Source organism: Platalea leucorodia (assembly GCF_965183815.1).
Source record: "Platalea leucorodia genome assembly, chromosome: Z".
In the NCBI taxonomy this organism is placed as follows: domain Eukaryota; kingdom Metazoa; phylum Chordata; class Aves; order Pelecaniformes; family Threskiornithidae; genus Platalea; species Platalea leucorodia.
In genome coordinates, this window is record NC_138858.1 from 58,384,304 (window position 1) to 58,405,775 (window position 21,472).

Consider the following 21,472-nt stretch of genomic DNA (forward strand, 5'->3'; position numbering starts at 1 on the left):
CCGATTTTCGACATTCTTGGGTGTCGTGATTATCTTTTTTACAATTCGTACACCATTTTTCTTTCCAACCCTCAGTATTAATTGGAGTCCTACATTCTTTTTTAAAATGGCCTAGTTTTCCACAATTAAAGCACTTCTTGTCCTTTTTTCCCCCTAGCTTTTTTGATACCAACGGCTTCACTGCTGCACCTACAGCTGCGGCCATAACCACAGCCTTTTCTTGTTCTAACATTCGCTCAGGATCCTCTAGCAACTGTCCTGTGTTGGATCCTCTTGGCAACACACTGAGTGCTCTTTTTGTTTTTTCATTAGCGTTATCAAAAGCAAGCATATCTAAGAACTTTACTTTCATTCCCTCATCCATATCTGGATGAGCCATAATTGCAGTGTGCAAACGATCAATAAACTTGCCGTACGATTCAGTGGGTCCCTGCCTTACAGCGGTAAAAGCAGGTCTAATTTTCTCATCATGCACGTTAATAAGAGCTTTATAAGCTAACTCCTGACTCAATTGCAATACCTCGGTAGCAAACTGCGCTTGCCAATCAGGTCGCGTAAAAGGCCCTGCGCCCATTAATATTTGAGCCTGGATTCCGAATAACGGATCGCCTTGTTGTCGAGGTATTGTAGCTGCCCTATCACAGGCAGTTTGCCAATGTTGGAAAAATTGTAGTTGTTGCGATGGTGGTAATAGCATTTGGACAATCATTCTAGAATCATAAGGAGTTAATAACTGTGCTGAAAAAATGTGCTGTAATATAGATTGAGTATATGGTGATTTTAAACCATATTGAGTAACAGCGCTTTTCGCTTCTTTCAATATTTTCCAGTCCAGTGCTTCCCATACACCTCTCCCATTATTATCAACTACAACAGGAAAAGCCATGGGTAGAACCTGTCCCTCTATCATGGCACCTCGGATAACACCTTTCCATCGCATTGACGGATCCCCCACTCCTCCCACCAACATCCCTTGCCCGAATACACACCACACCCCACCCCACCCCCCCCATGGTTGTTGTGGTGGCAAAGACGGAAAAGCACCAGTTTCCACGGGTGTCCTAGTTGGAGCAAAAACATTGGGTGCTGACCGTCCTGGGTATAATGCGGACAGTGACGTTGGTGGGTTTTCTGGCGGGGCCGCCAATCACTCTTCTAAAGTCTCTAGTCTTTTTATCAATTCCTGTAATTCAGCTTTCTCCTCTAGAACACCATTGTTTTCCTCCTCCTCTTCGCCACCTGGTGGCAAAGGAGGGTAAAGTGAGGTGGTCGCCACCGGTGAGGGAGGTCGATTTGGTGGATCAGCCTCATCGTAACTCGGAGGGCGGTCCGACTGTGGTACATCGGGCGATGGTGGAGTAGCCTCCGCAGCGTTTCTTTCTGGTGACTGCACTTCGGTGGTGGTGGGAGCTGCAGTTGCAGTCCCTGCTAGGATCCGGACCCCTCCTGCAACGCGGGCCGGGGTCGCTGCAGGGATTGTCGGACCCGAAAACAACACACTGGTTGCAGAGGTGAGCCCGCCACCTGGAGTCAAAGCCGCGAATGCCGATGCAGCGACTTGCCGCTCCTCCCCCATGCTTTTTAAAGTTTCATTAATCAGTCTCCACACAGTGGGGAATTTGCTCGTCTCTTTGGATCCTTTACTTATTTCTTCCCACAGTTCTGCCCCTATTTTCTCCCATGTCATAGCATCAAAGGCAACTCCAACCGTGGGGATCAAATCCTTTCCTTTTGCCCAGAGCAATAATGCTTTCAGAGTAGACGTGTCATAACTTATACCTCTCGTTGAGAGGATATGTTGGAGGAGCTTAACCACCGCTGACTCTTCTTTTGTCATGGTAGCCCCCATCTCCTCCCCGGCCGCTCACCTGATCAGGGTGAGATTCCACCTTTCGCGCTAGCGTCTCCCGACTGCCGGGGCAGCACTCACCTTCGGCCGCCTTCCGCCCCCTCCGTTCTCGGTTTCGTCAGAAAATCCAACTCCGATCTGAGGGTCCCTGTTCGGGCGCCACCTGCTGACGCGGAAGTCACGGACACAGCACACGATCAATATGATCAAGCAAAATGTCGGTTTATTACATACACAGCTTAGTTAATATAGTTTCTTGCCTTCCTAATCATGCATAAACTTATCGCTAATTGGTTAACTATGTTTGGCAATATGCTGTTCATGCGCTACGAGCAATACTCTGATTCGTTCATAACAATAGTTCACACGCACCGCCCGCTTCTCCCATATCTTGTTTTCAACACTGAAAGCCAATAGTTTCTTCCTCTTAATCTGCTTGTTTCATGTCTTCCAAACCGCAGTCGACCTTCGCAGCATCCTTGAATTCCTTTTGCGTTAAATGCAGATTAAGTCCACATAGTCTGAGTCTGGGTTGCTCACTACATGTCCTTGGCTTTTCAGATATCCCACAAATCTCCCTTTTTGTTTTTGAGCAATCCAGACTCCATTCATCATACGCTCTGCGGCTTTCATGCAATATTTAAAAACACATCTTAATATAAGTATAGTTAATAATAATCCCAATAATAATAGAAACCCATGGATAATTAGATCTTTTCCCCAACCTGAAGTGCCTAACCCAGCTAACCATGAATTAAAACCTAAAGAGCTAGTCTTTCTACAATTGTTTTATCTGCTGTCCAGAAATCTAAATCTGACTTACAATCCTTTGAATATTTTTCAATACTTCTTCAAGATCTGTGGGTTTGTTTTTTAATATTCAAAATCATTGACGTCGTTAGCTATATCTCTGCATGCATGCCTGATGGTGGAGGAGTTACAAACATACTCACACTCTTTACCGCCAATCGGAGTCCCCACTAAACATGTCATAAATGGGTTGCCTGCATTTGCTGCCGCTAAACAGATTGAATCTTGCCCTGTTTTATTAGCTAGAGTTACCCAAACATTTGTACATGGTTGTACTGAAATCCATGAGTGACCACTACCAATGATGGAGAGGAATGACGTGAGAAAACATATCATGGTAACTCCTGTTGTGGTCCCGACTCTTCTCTCCATGGTTTCACCCAGTGGCTAGGCACCCACCTCGGACCTTCGTCTGTCAAAACACAAACATATCCTCGACCTGTCATCTTAATTTCTGCAGGACCCTTCCATTCTCCAGTTTTTAAGTCACGCTATCGTACTTTTACCGATACTGAATCGATCTTCTGTATTCCCGATTGAAATGACATATGGTGTATAACAATTGGAGGAGATTCACGGTCCCCTGTTAACCGTAAATAATTTAAAACGTAAATCGCTTTTGCAAGACGTTCAGCAGGGGCTATTTCTCCCCCCTTTTGTTTTTGCAACAGCGATTTTAACGTAGCATGTGCGCGTTCTACGATCGCCTGCCCTGTAGGAGAGTGTGGTATGCCTGTGATTCTGCGAATGCCCCACAAGTGGCAGAAATGTTCGAATGTTTTAGAGATATATGCAGGACCATTATTTGTTTTTATCTCTTGAGGAATCCCCAAAGCAGCGATGGCTGCACACATATGTTTTACAACATGTTTGGCTGTTTCCCCTGTTTGAGCAGTGGCCCAGATTGCATGCGAATAAGTATCAATGCTAACGTGTACATATTTTTGCCATCCAAACTCTGTGATGTGGGTGACATCCATTTGCCGTAATTGTAGGGCTCCCAGATCTCGAGGGTTGACCCCAAGACCTAAACCGAATCCTGATTTTTGGCAGGCAGGACAGGATTGGACGATGCCTCGGGCATCTGATAGTTTTAAATCAAATTGTTTCGCCAATACTTTTGCAGATTGATGTAAAAATTCATGAGATAAACGAGCCTGCTCAAACAGGTTAATATTTTGATTTTTCCAGATGGTAGCAACCAACTTGTCGGCTATGTTGTTTCCAATCGACAAGCCTTGATCAAATTGATGGCTACGAATATGTGTCACAAAATAGTGTTTAGTGCGTTGATTCAATAAAAATAAAAGTTGCATTAATAACATATATAAGGTGTTATTCTTCAGTGATTTGATCATAGCGCGTTCCAGGCGCTGTACCATTCCTACTACGTAGAGCAAATCTGAAATTACATTTAGAGGTTTGTCAGGCCAGCGTTGAAAGGCCCGTAACACCGCTCTCAGCTCGAGGGTTTGTAAAGAGTCGGCGGTATGACCTGTAAGAAGTTGATGATTCCGTTGATTATTGTCATACCAAGCAATAGCAGCTCGTTTTGATTTTCTACCAGCATCAGTAAATACTGTAAGCCCTTCAACTGGTACTTCTGATCTATAAGGGATGTCTTCAAGGTCCTGATTTTGTAAAAGCGGCAAAATTTTCGTGGAAGGATAGTTATTGGTTACAGTACCTGGATATTCAGCTAAAGCGATTTGAAACATTTCTGATGTTGCTAAAAGCCAATCTAAATAATTCTGTGCTATAGGTACAAACAGGGTTTCAGGTTCTTGTCCTGTCAGATCACAAATCCTTCTTCTACCTTTGATGATCATATTAGCTAATAGTTCAATCCGTGTACAGACGGTATTTTTTGGCTGATAGGATAAAAATACCCACTCTAAAATGTTGATGCGTGGGCTATCTATTTGGATTATCAGTCCTATTAAGTGTTTTCGGTTGGGTGATGAGTTAACAATTAAAAATTGCAGAGGCAAATCACTAATTTTTCTTTGTACAACTTTTGTCAAAACCTTTTTTATAATGTGATCCAATGCCTGCTCTTGTTCCTTCGTCAGGCTTCGTCGTTCATCGGCTCTGGTTGAGGTTCCCAACAGAGGCATCAAGGGAGCTAGATCATCATTAGTTATTCCACTAACTGACCTTACCCACTGTAAAATCTCCCATTAGTTTTTGAACATCTGAGAGCGTCTTAATGTCTGTTTTGAGTATGATCTTCTGTGGTCTGACTGTGCTCCCAGTAATTGTCCATCCTAAATATTGGCATGGGTTTTGTCGTTGTACCTTTTCTGGAGCAATTTTAAGACCTTTCGGTTCTAAGGTTTCTATTAACCTTTGTAAAGTTCCTTCCACATCCATTTTTTCTCCAGCAATTAAGATATCATCCATATAGTGAAAAACTAGTAAAAATGGATGTTTCATTCGGAATGGTTGTAAGGCCCATGCTACAAAATTTTGACACAGAGTAAGTGAGTTTTCATTCCTTGAGGTAGTACCACCCAATGGTATCTTTTTGCCGGTTCCTGTTTATTGATTGATGGTACTGTAAATGCAAATTTTTCTGCATCTTCAGGATGCAAAGGAATAGTAAAAAAACAATCCTTCAAATCAATGATGAGTAAGTCCCAATTTTCTGGGATCATCACAGGGGAGGGTAATCCTGGCTGTAATGCCCCCATATTTTGCATTACAGCATTCACCGCTCGTAAATCATGCAACAATCGCCATTTTCCAGATTTTTTCGGGATGGTAAAAACGGGTGTGTTCAAGGGCTTGTGGAAGGCACAATGTGACCTGCTTGTAACTGTTCTTTAACTAAATTTTGTAAAATATGCAGCCTCTCCTGTTTCAGCGGCCACTGGTCTACCCACACTGGCGTTGTCGTAGTCCAGGTGACTTTTAAGATGGGCTGCTCAACCATGGCCGCTCCTAAAAATGCTGGGTTACAAGTTTGGCTCCCATTTGGGATAATATATCCCGACCTATAAGAGCTACAGGCAAGTGCATTACATATGGCCTTGTGGTAACAGTGGCACCGTCTTCAAAATTGAATGCTATCAGTAATTTGCTAATCATCGTGCATTGTGCCCCCCCGACTCCCACAACACTAGTAGCTGCAGGTACCAGTGGCCAATTACGAGGCCATTTTGTGATAGGGACAATAGTTACATCTGCCCCCGTGTCAATTAACATTGACAGTACTAAAGATTGTCCATTAGGATGTCTTAATGTTACCCTTTCTTCAGGTTTTCCCTTGGTAATATTTATTGCTAATAACACATTTGGTACTCCTGTGGATCCAAAACCTCCATGCCCACATACAATTGAATGCGCTTTAGGGACACACGCATGAAATGGTATTAATTGAGCTATTTTAGACTGTGCTGATATTTTAAGTGGTGGCGTTAAGGTATATACCATAATCTTTATGGTTCCACAGAAATCCGCATCGATGAGTCCTGGTACTATAAATATACCTTTTCGTGATATTGAAGAACGGCCTATGAGCAATGCACTCAACCCATGCCCTAGAGGTCCTTGTTGATCTGAATCAATTAATTTAACCTCAGACGTTGTTAAGGTTATGTCTACTGCTGTTGCGAGGTCCACTCCGGCGCTACCGGCTGTGGCGGCTGCGCAGCGGTCCAAGCACCCTGCACTTGTGTCTTCATGCGTGGGTGTGGCGCGCTCCGCGCCGTGTTTCCCGATTTTCGACATTCTTGGGTGTCGTGATTACCTTTTTTACAATTCGTACACCATTTTTCTTTCCAACCCTCAGTATTAATTGGACTCCTACATTCTTTTTTAAAATGGCCTAGTTTTCCACAATTAAAGCACTTCTTGTCCTTTTTTCCCCCTTGCTTTTTTGATACCAACGGCTTCACTGCTGCACCTACAGCTGCGGCCATAACCGCAGCCTTTTCTTGTTCTAACATTCGCTCAGGAGCCTCTAGCAACTGTCCTGTGTTGGATCCTCTTGGCAACACACTGAGTGCTCTTTTTGTTTTTTCATTAGCGTTATCAAAAGCAAGCATATCTAAGAACTTTACTTTCATTCCCTCATCCATATCTGGATGAGCCATAATTGCAGTGTGCAAACGATCAATAAACTTGCCGTACGATTCAGTGGGTCCCTGCCTTACAGCGGTAAAAGCAGGTCTAATTTTCTCATCATGCACGTTAATAAGAGCTTTATAAGCTAACTCCTGACTCAATTGCAATACCTCGGTAGCAAACTGCGCTTGCCAATCAGGTCGCGTAAAAGGCCCTGCGCCCATTAATATTTGAGCCTGGATTCCGAATAACGGATCGCCTTGTTGTCGAGGTATTGTAGCTGCCCTATCACAGGCAGTTTGCCAATGTTGGAAAAATTGTAGTTGTTGCGATGGTGGTAATAGCATTTGGACAATCATTCTAGAATCATAAGGAGTTAATAACTGTGCTGAAAAAATGTGCTGTAATATAGATTGAGTATATGGTGATTTTAAACCATATTGAGTAACAGCGCTTTTCGCTTCTTTCAATATTTTCCAGTCCAGTGCTTCCCATACACCTCTCCCATTATTATCAACTACAACAGGAAAAGCCATGGGTAGAACCTGTCCCTCTATCATGGCACCTCGGATAACACCTTTCCATCGCATTGACGGATCCCCCACTCCTCCCACCAACATCCCTTGCCCGAATACACACCACACCCCACCCCACCCCCCCCATGGTTGTTGTGGTGGCAAAGACGGAAAAGCACCAGTTTCCACGGGTGTCCTAGTTGGAGCAAAAACATTGGGTGCTGACCGTCCTGGGTATAATGCGGACAGTGACGTTGGTGGGTTTTCTGGCGGGGCCGCCAATCACTCTTCTAAAGTCTCTAGTCTTTTTATCAATTCCTGTAATTCAGCTTTCTCCTCTAGAACACCATTGTTTTCCTCCTCCTCTTCGCCACCTGGTGGCAAAGGAGGGTAAAGTGAGGTGGTCGCCACCGGTGAGGGAGGTCGATTTGGTGGATCAGCCTCATCGTAACTCGGAGGGCGGTCCGACTGTGGTACATCGGGCGATGGTGGAGTAGCCTCCGCAGCGTTTCTTTCTGGTGACTGCACTTCGGTGGTGGTGGGAGCTGCAGTTGCAGTCCCTGCTAGGATCCGGACCCCTCCTGCAACGCGGGCCGGGGTCGCTGCAGGGATTGTCGGACCCGAAAACAACACACTGGTTGCAGAGGTGAGCCCGCCACCTGGAGTCAAAGCCGCGAATGCCGATGCAGCGACTTGCCGCTCCTCCCCCATGCTTTTTAAAGTTTCATTAATCAGTCTCCACACAGTGGGGAATTTGCTCGTCTCTTTGGATCCTTTACTTATTTCTTCCCACAGTTCTGCCCCTATTTTCTCCCATGTCATAGCATCAAAGGCAACTCCAACCGTGGGGATCAAATCCTTTCCTTTTGCCCAGAGCAATAATGCTTTCAGAGTAGACGTGTCATAACTTATACCTCTCGTTGAGAGGATATGTTGGAGGAGCTTAACCACCGCTGACTCTTCTTTTGTCATGGTAGCCCCCATCTCCTCCCCGGCCGCTCACCTGATCAGGGTGAGATTCCACCTTTCGCGCTAGCGTCTCCCGACTGCCGGGGCAGCACTCACCTTCGGCCGCCTTCCGCCCCCTCCGTTCTCGGTTTCGTCAGAAAATCCAACTCCGATCTGAGGGTCCCTGTTCGGGCGCCACCTGCTGACGCGGAAGTCACGGACACAGCACACGATCAATATGATCAAGCAAAATGTCGGTTTATTACATACACAGCTTAGTTAATATAGTTTCTTGCCTTCCTAATCATGCATAAACTTATCGCTAATTGGTTAACTATGTTTGGCAATATGCTGTTCATGCGCTACGAGCAATACTCTGATTCGTTCATAACAATAGTTCACACGCACCGCCCGCTTCTCCCATATCTTGTTTTCAACACTGAAAGCCAATAGTTTCTTCCTCTTAATCTGCTTGTTTCATGTCTTCCAAACCGCAGTCGACCTTCGCAGCATCCTTGAATTCCTTTTGCGTTAAATGCAGATTAAGTCCACATAGTCTGAGTCTGGGTTGCTCACTACATGTCCTTGGCTTTTCAGATATCCCACAAATCTCCCTTTTTGTTTTTGAGCAATCCAGACTCCATTCATCATACGCTCTGCGGCTTTCATGCAATATTTAAAAACACATCTTAATATAAGTATAGTTAATAATAATCCCAATAATAATAGAAACCCATGGATAATTAGATCTTTTCCCCAACCTGAAGTGCCTAACCCAGCTAACCATGAATTAAAACCTAAAGAGCTAGTCTTTCTACAATTGTTTTATCTGCTGTCCAGAAATCTAAATCTGACTTACAATCCTTTGAATATTTTTCAATACTTCTTCAAGATCTGTGGGTTTGTTTTTTAATATTCAAAATCATTGACGTCGTTAGCTATATCTCTGCATGCATGCCTGATGGTGGAGGAGTTACAAACATACTCACACTCTTTACCGCCAATCGGAGTCCCCACTAAACATGTCATAAATGGGTTGCCTGCATTTGCTGCCGCTAAACAGATTGAATCTTGCCCTGTTTTATTAGCTAGAGTTACCCAAACATTTGTACATGGTTGTACTGAAATCCATGAGTGACCACTACCAATGATGGAGAGGAATGACGTGAGAAAACATATCATGGTAACTCCTGTTGTGGTCCCGACTCTTCTCTCCATGGTTTCACCCAGTGGCTAGGCACCCACCTCGGACCTTCGTCTGTCAAAACACAAACATATCCTCGACCTGTCATCTTAATTTCTGCAGGACCCTTCCATTCTCCAGTTTTTAAGTCACGCTATCGTACTTTTACCGATACTGAATCGATCTTCTGTATTCCCGATTGAAATGACATATGGTGTATAACAATTGGAGGAGATTCACGGTCCCCTGTTAACCGTAAATAATTTAAAACGTAAATCGCTTTTGCAAGACGTTCAGCAGGGGCTATTTCTCCCCCCTTTTGTTTTTGCAACAGCGATTTTAACGTAGCATGTGCGCGTTCTACGATCGCCTGCCCTGTAGGAGAGTGTGGTATGCCTGTGATTCTGCGAATGCCCCACAAGTGGCAGAAATGTTCGAATGTTTTAGAGATATATGCAGGACCATTATTTGTTTTTATCTCTTGAGGAATCCCCAAAGCAGCGATGGCTGCACACATATGTTTTACAACATGTTTGGCTGTTTCCCCTGTTTGAGCAGTGGCCCAGATTGCATGCGAATAAGTATCAATGCTAACGTGTACATATTTTTGCCATCCAAACTCTGTGATGTGGGTGACATCCATTTGCCGTAATTGTAGGGCTCCCAGATCTCGAGGGTTGACCCCAAGACCTAAACCGAATCCTGATTTTTGGCAGGCAGGACAGGATTGGACGATGCCTCGGGCATCTGATAGTTTTAAATCAAATTGTTTCGCCAATACTTTTGCAGATTGATGTAAAAATTCATGAGATAAACGAGCCTGCTCAAACAGGTTAATATTTTGATTTTTCCAGATGGTAGCAACCAACTTGTCGGCTATGTTGTTTCCAATCGACAAGCCTTGATCAAATTGATGGCTACGAATATGTGTCACAAAATAGTGTTTAGTGCGTTGATTCAATAAAAATAAAAGTTGCATTAATAACATATATAAGGTGTTATTCTTCAGTGATTTGATCATAGCGCGTTCCAGGCGCTGTACCATTCCTACTACGTAGAGCAAATCTGAAATTACATTTAGAGGTTTGTCAGGCCAGCGTTGAAAGGCCCGTAACACCGCTCTCAGCTCGAGGGTTTGTAAAGAGTCGGCGGTATGACCTGTAAGAAGTTGATGATTCCATTGATTATTGTCATACCAAGCAATAGCAGCTCGTTTTGATTTTCTACCAGCATCAGTAAATACTGTAAGCCCTTCAACTGGTACTTCTGATCTATAAGGGATGTCTTCAAGGTCCTGATTTTGTAAAAGCGGCAAAATTTTCGTGGAAGGATAGTTATTGGTTACAGTACCTGGATATTCAGCTAAAGCGATTTGAAACATTTCTGATGTTGCTAAAAGCCAATCTAAATAATTCTGTGCTATAGGTACAAACAGGGTTTCAGGTTCTTGTCCTGTCAGATCACAAATCCTTCTTCTACCTTTGATGATCATATTAGCTAATAGTTCAATCCGTGTACAGACGGTATTTTTTGGCTGATAGGATAAAAATACCCACTCTAAAATGTTGATGCGTGGGCTATCTATTTGGATTATCAGTCCTATTAAGTGTTTTCGGTTGGGTGATGAGTTAACAATTAAAAATTGCAGAGGCAAATCACTAATTTTTCTTTGTACAACTTTTGTCAAAACCTTTTTTATAATGTGATCCAATGCCTGCTCTTGTTCCTTCGTCAGGCTTCGTCGTTCATCGGCTCTGGTTGAGGTTCCCAACAGAGGCATCAAGGGAGCTAGATCATCATTAGTTATTCCACTAACTGACCTTACCCACTGTAAAATCTCCCATTAGTTTTTGAACATCTGAGAGCGTCTTAATGTCTGTTTTGAGTATGATCTTCTGTGGTCTGACTGTGCTCCCAGTAATTGTCCATCCTAAATATTGGCATGGGTTTTGTCGTTGTACCTTTTCTGGAGCAATTTTAAGACCTTTCGGTTCTAAGGTTTCTATTAACCTTTGTAAAGTTCCTTCCACATCCATTTTTTCTCCAGCAATTAAGATATCATCCATATAGTGAAAAACTAGTAAAAATGGATGTTTCATTCGGAATGGTTGTAAGGCCCATGCTACAAAATTTTGACACAGAGTAAGTGAGTTTTCATTCCTTGAGGTAGTACCACCCAATGGTATCTTTTTGCCGGTTCCTGTTTATTGATTGATGGTACTGTAAATGCAAATTTTTCTGCATCTTCAGGATGCAAAGGAATAGTAAAAAAACAATCCTTCAAATCAATGATGAGTAAGTCCCAATTTTCTGGGATCATCACAGGGGAGGGTAATCCTGGCTGTAATGCCCCCATATTTTGCATTACAGCATTCACCGCTCGTAAATCATGCAACAATCGCCATTTTCCAGATTTTTTCGGGATGGTAAAAACGGGTGTGTTCAAGGGCTTGTGGAAGGCACAATGTGACCTGCTTGTAACTGTTCTTTAACTAAATTTTGTAAAATATGCAGCCTCTCCTGTTTCAGCGGCCACTGGTCTACCCACACTGGCGTTGTCGTAGTCCAGGTGACTTTTAAGATGGGCTGCTCAACCACGGCCGCTCCTAAAAATGCTGGGTTACAAGTTTGGCTCCCATTTGGGATAATATATCCCGACCTATAAGAGCTACAGGCAAGTGCATTACATATGGCCTTGTGGTAACAGTGGCACCGTCTTCAAAATTGAATGCTATCAGTAATTTGCTAATCATCGTGCATTGTGCCCCCCCGACTCCCACAACACTAGTAGCTGCAGGTACCAGTGGCCAATTACGAGGCCATTTTGTGATAGGGACAATAGTTACATCTGCCCCCGTGTCAATTAACATTGACAGTACTAAAGATTGTCCATTAGGATGTCTTAATGTTACCCTTTCTTCAGGTTTTCCCTTGGTAATATTTATTGCTAATAACACATTTGGTACTCCTGTGGATCCAAAACCTCCATGCCCACATACAATTGAATGCGCTTTAGGGACACACGCATGAAATGGTATTAATTGAGCTATTTTAGACTGTGCTGATATTTTAAGTGGTGGCGTTAAGGTATATACCATAATCTTTATGGTTCCACAGAAATCCGCATCGATGAGTCCTGGTACTATAAATATACCTTTTCGTGATATTGAAGAACGGCCTATGAGCAATGCACTCAACCCATGCCCTAGAGGTCCTTGTTGATCTGAATCAATTAATTTAACCTCAGACGTTGTTAAGGTTATGTCTACTGCTGTTGCGAGGTCCACTCCGGCGCTACCGGCTGTGGCGGCTGCGCAGCGGTCCAAGCACCCTGCACTTGTGTCTTCATGCGTGGGTGTGGCGCGCTCCGCGCCGTGTTTCCCGATTTTCGACATTCTTGGGTGTCGTGATTACCTTTTTTACAATTCGTACACCATTTTTCTTTCCAACCCTCAGTATTAATTGGACTCCTACATTCTTTTTTAAAATGGCCTAGTTTTCCACAATTAAAGCACTTCTTGTCCTTTTTTCCCCCTTGCTTTTTTGATACCAACGGCTTCACTGCTGCACCTACAGCTGCGGCCATAACCGCAGCCTTTTCTTGTTCTAACATTCGCTCAGGAGCCTCTAGCAACTGTCCTGTGTTGGATCCTCTTGGCAACACACTGAGTGCTCTTTTTGTTTTTTCATTAGCGTTATCAAAAGCAAGCATATCTAAGAACTTTACTTTCATTCCCTCATCCATATCTGGATGAGCCATAATTGCAGTGTGCAAACGATCAATAAACTTGCCGTACGATTCAGTGGGTCCCTGCCTTACAGCGGTAAAAGCAGGTCTAATTTTCTCATCATGCACGTTAATAAGAGCTTTATAAGCTAACTCCTGACTCAATTGCAATACCTCGGTAGCAAACTGCGCTTGCCAATCAGGTCGCGTAAAAGGCCCTGCGCCCATTAATATTTGAGCCTGGATTCCGAATAACGGATCGCCTTGTTGTCGAGGTATTGTAGCTGCCCTATCACAGGCAGTTTGCCAATGTTGGAAAAATTGTAGTTGTTGCGATGGTGGTAATAGCATTTGGACAATCATTCTAGAATCATAAGGAGTTAATAACTGTGCTGAAAAAATGTGCTGTAATATAGATTGAGTATATGGTGATTTTAAACCATATTGAGTAACAGCGCTTTTCGCTTCTTTCAATATTTTCCAGTCCAGTGCTTCCCATACACCTCTCCCATTATTATCAACTACAACAGGAAAAGCCATGGGTAGAACCTGTCCCTCTATCATGGCACCTCGGATAACACCTTTCCATCGCATTGACGGATCCCCCACTCCTCCCACCAACATCCCTTGCCCGAATACACACCACACCCCACCCCACCCCCCCCATGGTTGTTGTGGTGGCAAAGACGGAAAAGCACCAGTTTCCACGGGTGTCCTAGTTGGAGCAAAAACATTGGGTGCTGACCGTCCTGGGTATAATGCGGACAGTGACGTTGGTGGGTTTTCTGGCGGGGCCGCCAATCACTCTTCTAAAGTCTCTAGTCTTTTTATCAATTCCCGTAATTCAGCTTTCTCCTCTAGAACACCATTGTTTTCCTCCTCCTCTTCGCCACCTGGTGGCAAAGGAGGGTAAAGTGAGGTGGTCGCCACCGGTGAGGGAGGTCGATTTGGTGGATCAGCCTCATCGTAACTCGGAGGGCGGTCCGACTGTGGTACATCGGGCGATGGTGGAGTAGCCTCCGCAGCGTTTCTTTCTGGTGACTGCACTTCGGTGGTGGTGGGAGCTGCAGTTGCAGTCCCTGCTAGGATCCGGACCCCTCCTGCAACGCGGGCCGGGGTCGCTGCAGGGATTGTCGGACCCGAAAACAACACACTGGTTGCAGAGGTGAGCCCGCCACCTGGAGTCAAAGCCGCGAATGCCGATGCAGCGACTTGCCGCTCCTCCCCCATGCTTTTTAAAGTTTCATTAATCAGTCTCCACACAGTGGGGAATTTGCTCGTCTCTTTGGATCCTTTACTTATTTCTTCCCACAGTTCTGCCCCTATTTTCTCCCATGTCATAGCATCAAAGGCAACTCCAACCGTGGGGATCAAATCCTTTCCTTTTGCCCAGAGCAATAATGCTTTCAGAGTAGACGTGTCATAACTTATACCTCTCGTTGAGAGGATATGTTGGAGGAGCTTAACCACCGCTGACTCTTCTTTTGTCATGGTAGCCCCCATCTCCTCCCCGGCCGCTCACCTGATCAGGGTGAGATTCCACCTTTCGCGCTAGCGTCTCCCGACTGCCGGGGCAGCACTCACCTTCGGCCGCCTTCCGCCCCCTCCGTTCTCGGTTTCGTCAGAAAATCCAACTCCGATCTGAGGGTCCCTGTTCGGGCGCCACCTGCTGACGCGGAAGTCACGGACACAGCACACGATTAATATGATCAAGCAAAATGTCGGTTTATTACATACACAGCTTAGTTAATATAGTTTCTTGCCTTCCTAATCATGCATAAACTTATCGCTAATTGGTTAACTATGTTTGGCAATATGCTGTTCATGCGCTACGAGCAATACTCTGATTCGTTCATAACAATAGTTCACACGCACCGCCCGCTTCTCCCATATCTTGTTTTCAACACTGAAAGCCAATAGTTTCTTCCTCTTAATCTGCTTGTTTCATGTCTTCCAAACCGCAGTCGACCTTCGCAGCATCCTTGAATTCCTTTTGCGTTAAATGCAGATTAAGTCCACATAGTCTGAGTCTGGGTTGCTCACTACATGTCCTTGGCTTTTCAGATATCCCACAAATCTCCCTTTTTGTTTTTGAGCAATCCAGACTCCATTCATCATACGCTCTGCGGCTTTCATGCAATATTTAAAAACACATCTTAATATAAGTATAGTTAATAATAATCCCAATAATAATAGAAACCCATGGATAATTAGATCTTTTCCCCAACCTGAAGTGCCTAACCCAGCTAACCATGAATTAAAACCTAAAGAGCTAGTCTTTCTACAATTGTTTTATCTGCTGTCCAGAAATCTAAATCTGACTTACAATCCTTTGAATATTTTTCAATACTTCTTCAAGATCTGTGGGTTTGTTTTTTAATATTCAAAATCATTGACGTCGTTAGCTATATCTCTGCATGCATGCCTGATGGTGGAGGAGTTACAAACATACTCACACTCTTTACCGCCAATCGGAGTCCCCACTAAACATGTCATAAATGGGTTGCCTGCATTTGCTGCCGCTAAACAGATTGAATCTTGCCCTGTTTTATTAGCTAGAGTTACCCAAACATTTGTACATGGTTGTACTGAAATCCATGAGTGACCACTACCAATGATGGAGAGGAATGACGTGAGAAAACATATCATGGTAACTCCTGTTGTGGTCCCGACTCTTCTCTCCATGGTTTCACCCAGTGGCTAGGCACCCACCTCGGACCTTCGTCTGTCAAAACACAAACATATCCTCGACCTGTCATCTTAATTTCTGCAGGACCCTTCCATTCTCCAGTTTTTAAGTCACGCTATCGTACTTTTACCGATACTGAATCGATCTTCTGTATTCCCGATTGAAATGACATATGGTGTATAACAATTGGAGGAGATTCACGGTCCCCTGTTAACCGTAAATAATTTAAAACGTAAATCGCTTTTGCAAGACGTTCAGCAGGGGCTATTTCTCCCCCCTTTTGTTTTTGCAACAGCGATTTTAACGTAGCATGTGCGCGTTCTACGATCGCCTGCCCTGTAGGAGAGTGTGGTATGCCTGTGATTCTGCGAATGCCCCACAAGTGGCAGAAATGTTCGAATGTTTTAGAGATATATGCAGGACCATTATTTGTTTTTATCTCTTGAGGAATCCCCAAAGCAGCGATGGCTGCACACATATGTTTTACAACATGTTTGGCTGTTTCCCCTGTTTGAGCAGTGGCCCAGATTGCATGCGAATAAGTATCAATGCTAACGTGTACATATTTTTGCCATCCAAACTCTGTGATGTGGGTGACATCCATTTGCCGTAATTGTAGGGCTCCCAGATCTCGAGGGTTGACCCCAAGACCTAAACCGAATCCTGATTTTTGGCAGGCAGGACAGGATTGGACGATGCCTCGGGCATCTGATAGTTTTAAATCAAATTGTTTCGCCAATACTTTTGCAGATTGATGTAAAAATTCATGAGATAAACGAGCCTGCTCAAACAGGTTAATATTTTGATTTTTCCAGATGGTAGCAACCAACTTGTCGGCTATGTTGTTTCCAATCGACAAGCCTTGATCAAATTGATGGCTACGAATATGTGTCACAAAATAGTGTTTAGTGCGTTGATTCAATAAAAATAAAAGTTGCATTAATAACATATATAAGGTGTTATTCTTCAGTGATTTGATCATAGCGCGTTCCAGGCGCTGTACCATTCCTACTACGTAGAGCAAATCTGAAATTACATTTAGAGGTTTGTCAGGCCAGCGTTGAAAGGCCCGTAACACCGCTCTCAGCTCGAGGGTTTGTAAAGAGTCGGCGGTATGACCTGTAAGAAGTTGATGATTCCATTGATTATTGTCATACCAAGCAATAGCAGCTCGTTTTGATTTTCTACCAGCATCAGTAAATACTGTAAGCCCTTCAACTGGTACTTCTGATCTATAAGGGATGTCTTCAAGGTCCTGATTTTGTAAAAGCGGCAAAATTTTCGTGGAAGGATAGTTATTGGTTACAGTACCTGGATATTCAGCTAAAGCGATTTGAAACATTTCTGATGTTGCTAAAAGCCAATCTAAATAATTCTGTGCTATAGGTACAAACAGGGTTTCAGGTTCTTGTCCTGTCAGATCACAAATCCTTCTTCTACCTTTGATGATCATATTAGCTAATAGTTCAATCCGTGTACAGACGGTATTTTTTGGCTGATAGGATAAAAATACCCACTCTAAAATGTTGATGCGTGGGCTATCTATTTGGATTATCAGTCCTATTAAGTGTTTTCGGTTGGGTGATGAGTTAACAATTAAAAATTGCAGAGGCAAATCACTAATTTTTCTTTGTACAACTTTTGTCAAAACCTTTTTTATAATGTGATCCAATGCCTGCTCTTGTTCCTTCGTCAGGCTTCGTCGTTCATCGGCTCTGGTTGAGGTTCCCAACAGAGGCATCAAGGGAGCTAGATCATCATTAGTTATTCCACTAACTGACCTTACCCACTGTAAAATCTCCCATTAGTTTTTGAACATCTGAGAGCGTCTTAATGTCTGTTTTGAGTATGATCTTCTGTGGTCTGACTGTGCTCCCAGTAATTGTCCATCCTAAATATTGGCATGGGTTTTGTCGTTGTACCTTTTCTGGAGCAATTTTAAGACCTTTCGGTTCTAAGGTTTCTATTAACCTTTGTAAAGTTCCTTCCACATCCATTTTTTCTCCAGCAATTAAGATATCATCCATATAGTGAAAAACTAGTAAAAATGGATGTTTCATTCGGAATGGTTGTAAGGCCCATGCTACAAAATTTTGACACAGAGTAAGTGAGTTTTCATTCCTTGAGGTAGTACCACCCAATGGTATCTTTTTGCCGGTTCCTGTTTATTGATTGATGGTACTGTAAATGCAAATTTTTCTGCATCTTCAGGATGCAAAGGAATAGTAAAAAAACAATCCTTCAAATCAATGATGAGTAAGTCCCAATTTTCTGGGATCATCACAGGGGAGGGTAATCCTGGCTGTAATGCCCCCATATTTTGCATTACAGCATTCACCGCTCGTAAATCATGCAACAATCGCCATTTTCCAGATTTTTTCGGGATGGTAAAAACGGGTGTGTTCAAGGGCTTGTGGAAGGCACAATGTGACCTGCTTGTAACTGTTCTTTAACTAAATTTTGTAAAATATGCAGCCTCTCCTGTTTCAGCGGCCACTGGTCTACCCACACTGGCGTTGTCGTAGTCCAGGTGACTTTTAAGATGGGCTGCTCAACCACGGCCGCTCCTAAAAATGCTGGGTTACAAGTTTGGCTCCCATTTGGGATAATATATCCCGACCTATAAGAGCTACAGGCAAGTGCATTACATATGGCCTTGTGGTAACAGTGGCACCGTCTTCAAAATTGAATGCTATCAGTAATTTGCTAATCATCGTGCATTGTGCCCCCCCGACTCCCACAACACTAGTAGCTGCAGGTACCAGTGGCCAATTACGAGGCCATTTTGTGATAGGGACAATAGTTACATCTGCCCCCGTGTCAATTAACATTGACAGTACTAAAGATTGTCCATTAGGATGTCTTAATGTTACCCTTTCTTCAGGTTTTCCCTTGGTAATATTTATTGCTAATAACACATTTGGTACTCCTGTGGATCCAAAACCTCCATGCCCACATACAATTGAATGCGCTTTAGGGACACACGCATGAAATGGTATTAATTGAGCTATTTTAGACTGTGCTGATATTTTAAGTGGTGGCGTTAAGGTATATACCATAATCTTTATGGTTCCACAGAAATCCGCATCGATGAGTCCTGGTACTATAAATATACCTTTTCGTGATATTGAAGAACGGCCTATGAGCAATGCACTCAACCCATGCCCTAGAGGTCCTTGTTGATCTGAATCAATTAATTTAACCTCAGACGTTGTTAAGGTTATGTCTACTGCTGTTGCGAGGTCCACTCCGGCGCTACCGGCTGTGGCGGCTGCGCAGCGGTCCAAGCACCCTGCACTTGTGTCTTCATGCGTGGGTGTGGCGCGCTCCGCGCCGTGTTTCCCGATTTTCGACATTCTTGGGTGTCGTGATTACCTTTTTTACAATTCGTACACCATTTTTCTTTCCAACCCTCAGTATTAATTGGACTCCTACATTCTTTTTTAAAATGGCCTAGTTTTCCACAATTAAAGCACTTCTTGTCCTTTTTTCCCCCTTGCTTTTTTGATACCAACGGCTTCACTGCTGCACCTACAGCTGCGGCCATAACCGCAGCCTTTTCTTGTTCTAACATTCGCTCAGGAGCCTCTAGCAACTGTCCTGTGTTGGATCCTCTTGGCAACACACTGAGTGCTCTTTTTGTTTTTTCATTAGCGTTATCAAAAGCAAGCATATCTAAGAACTTTACTTTCATTCCCTCATCCATATCTGGATGAGCCATAATTGCAGTGTGCAAACGATCAATAAACTTGCCGTACGATTCAGTGGGTCCCTGCCTTACAGCGGTAAAAGCAGGTCTAATTTTCTCATCATGCACGTTAATAAGAGCTTTATAAGCTAACTCCTGACTCAATTGCAATACCTCGGTAGCAAACTGCGCTTGCCAATCAGGTCGCGTAAAAGGCCCTGCGCCCATTAATATTTGAGCCTGGATTCCGAATAACGGATCGCCTTGTTGTCGAGGTATTGTAGCTGCCCTATCACAGGCAGTTTGCCAATGTTGGAAAAATTGTAGTTGTTGCGATGGTGGTAATAGCATTTGGACAATCATTCTAGAATCATAAGGAGTTAATAACTGTGCTGAAAAAATGTGCTGTAATATAGATTGAGTATATGGTGATTTTAAACCATATTGAGTAACAGCGCTTTTCGCTTCTTTCAATATTTTCCAGTCCAGTGCTTCCCATACACCTCTCCCATTATTATCAACTACAACAGGAAAAGCCATGGGTAGAACCTGTCCCTCTATCATGGCACCTCGGATAACACCTTTCCATCGCATTGACGGATCCCCCACTCCTCCCACCAACATCCCTTGCCCGAATACACACCACACCCCACCCCACCCCCCCCATGGTTGTTGTGGTGGCAAAGACGGAAAAGCACCAGTTTCCACGGGTGTCCTAGTTGGAGCAAAAACATTGGGTGCTGACCGTCCTGGGTATAATGCGGACAGTGACGTTGGTGGGTTTTCTGGCGGGGCCGCCAATCACTCTTCTAAAGTCTCTAGTCTTTTTATCAATTCCCGTAATTCAGCTTTCTCCTCTAGAACACCATTGTTTTCCTCCTCCTCTTCGCCACCTGGTGGCAAAGGAGGGTAAAGTGAGGTGGTCGCCACCGGTGAGGGAGGTCGATTTGGTGGATCAGCCTCATCGTAACTCGGAGGGCGGTCCGACTGTGGTACATCGGGCGATGGTGGAGTAGCCTCCGCAGCGTTTCTTTCTGGTGACTGCACTTCGGTGGTGGTGGGAGCTGCAGTTGCAGTCCCTGCTAGGATCCGGACCCCTCCTGCAACGCGGGCCGGGGTCGCTGCAGGGATTGTCGGACCCGAAAACAACACACTGGTTGCAGAGGTGAGCCCGCCACCTGGAGTCAAAGCCGCGAATGCCGATGCAGCGACTTGCCGCTCCTCCCCCATGCTTTTTAAAGTTTCATTAATCAGTCTCCACACAGTGGGGAATTTGCTCGTCTCTTTGGATCCTTTACTTATTTCTTCCCACAGTTCTGCCCCTATTTTCTCCCATGTCATAGCATCAAAGGCAACTCCAACCGTGGGGATCAAATCCTTTCCTTTTGCCCAGAGCAATAATGCTTTCAGAGTAGACGTGTCATAACTTATACCTCTCGTTGAGAGGATATGTTGGAGGAGCTTAACCACCGCTGACTCTTCTTTTGTCATGGTAGCCCCCATCTCCTCCCCGGCCGCTCACCTGATCAGGGTGAGATTCCACCTTTCGCGCTAGCGTCTCCCGACTGCCGGGGCAGCACTCACCTTCGGCCGCCTTCCGCCCCCTCCGTTCTCGGTTTCGTCAGAAAATCCAACTCCGATCTGAGGGTCCCTGTTCGGGCGCCACCTGCTGACGCGGAAGTCACGGACACAGCACACGATTAATATGATCAAGCAAAATGTCGGTTTATTACATACACAGCTTAGTTAATATAGTTTCTTGCCTTCCTAATCATGCATAAACTTATCGCTAATTGGTTAACTATGTTTGGCAATATGCTGTTCATGCGCTACGAGCAATACTCTGATTCGTTCATAACAATAGTTCACACGCACCGCCCGCTTCTCCCATATCTTGTTTTCAACACTGAAAGCCAATAGTTTCTTCCTCTTAATCTGCTTGTTTCATGTCTTCCAAACCGCAGTCGACCTTCGCAGCATCCTTAAATTCCTTTT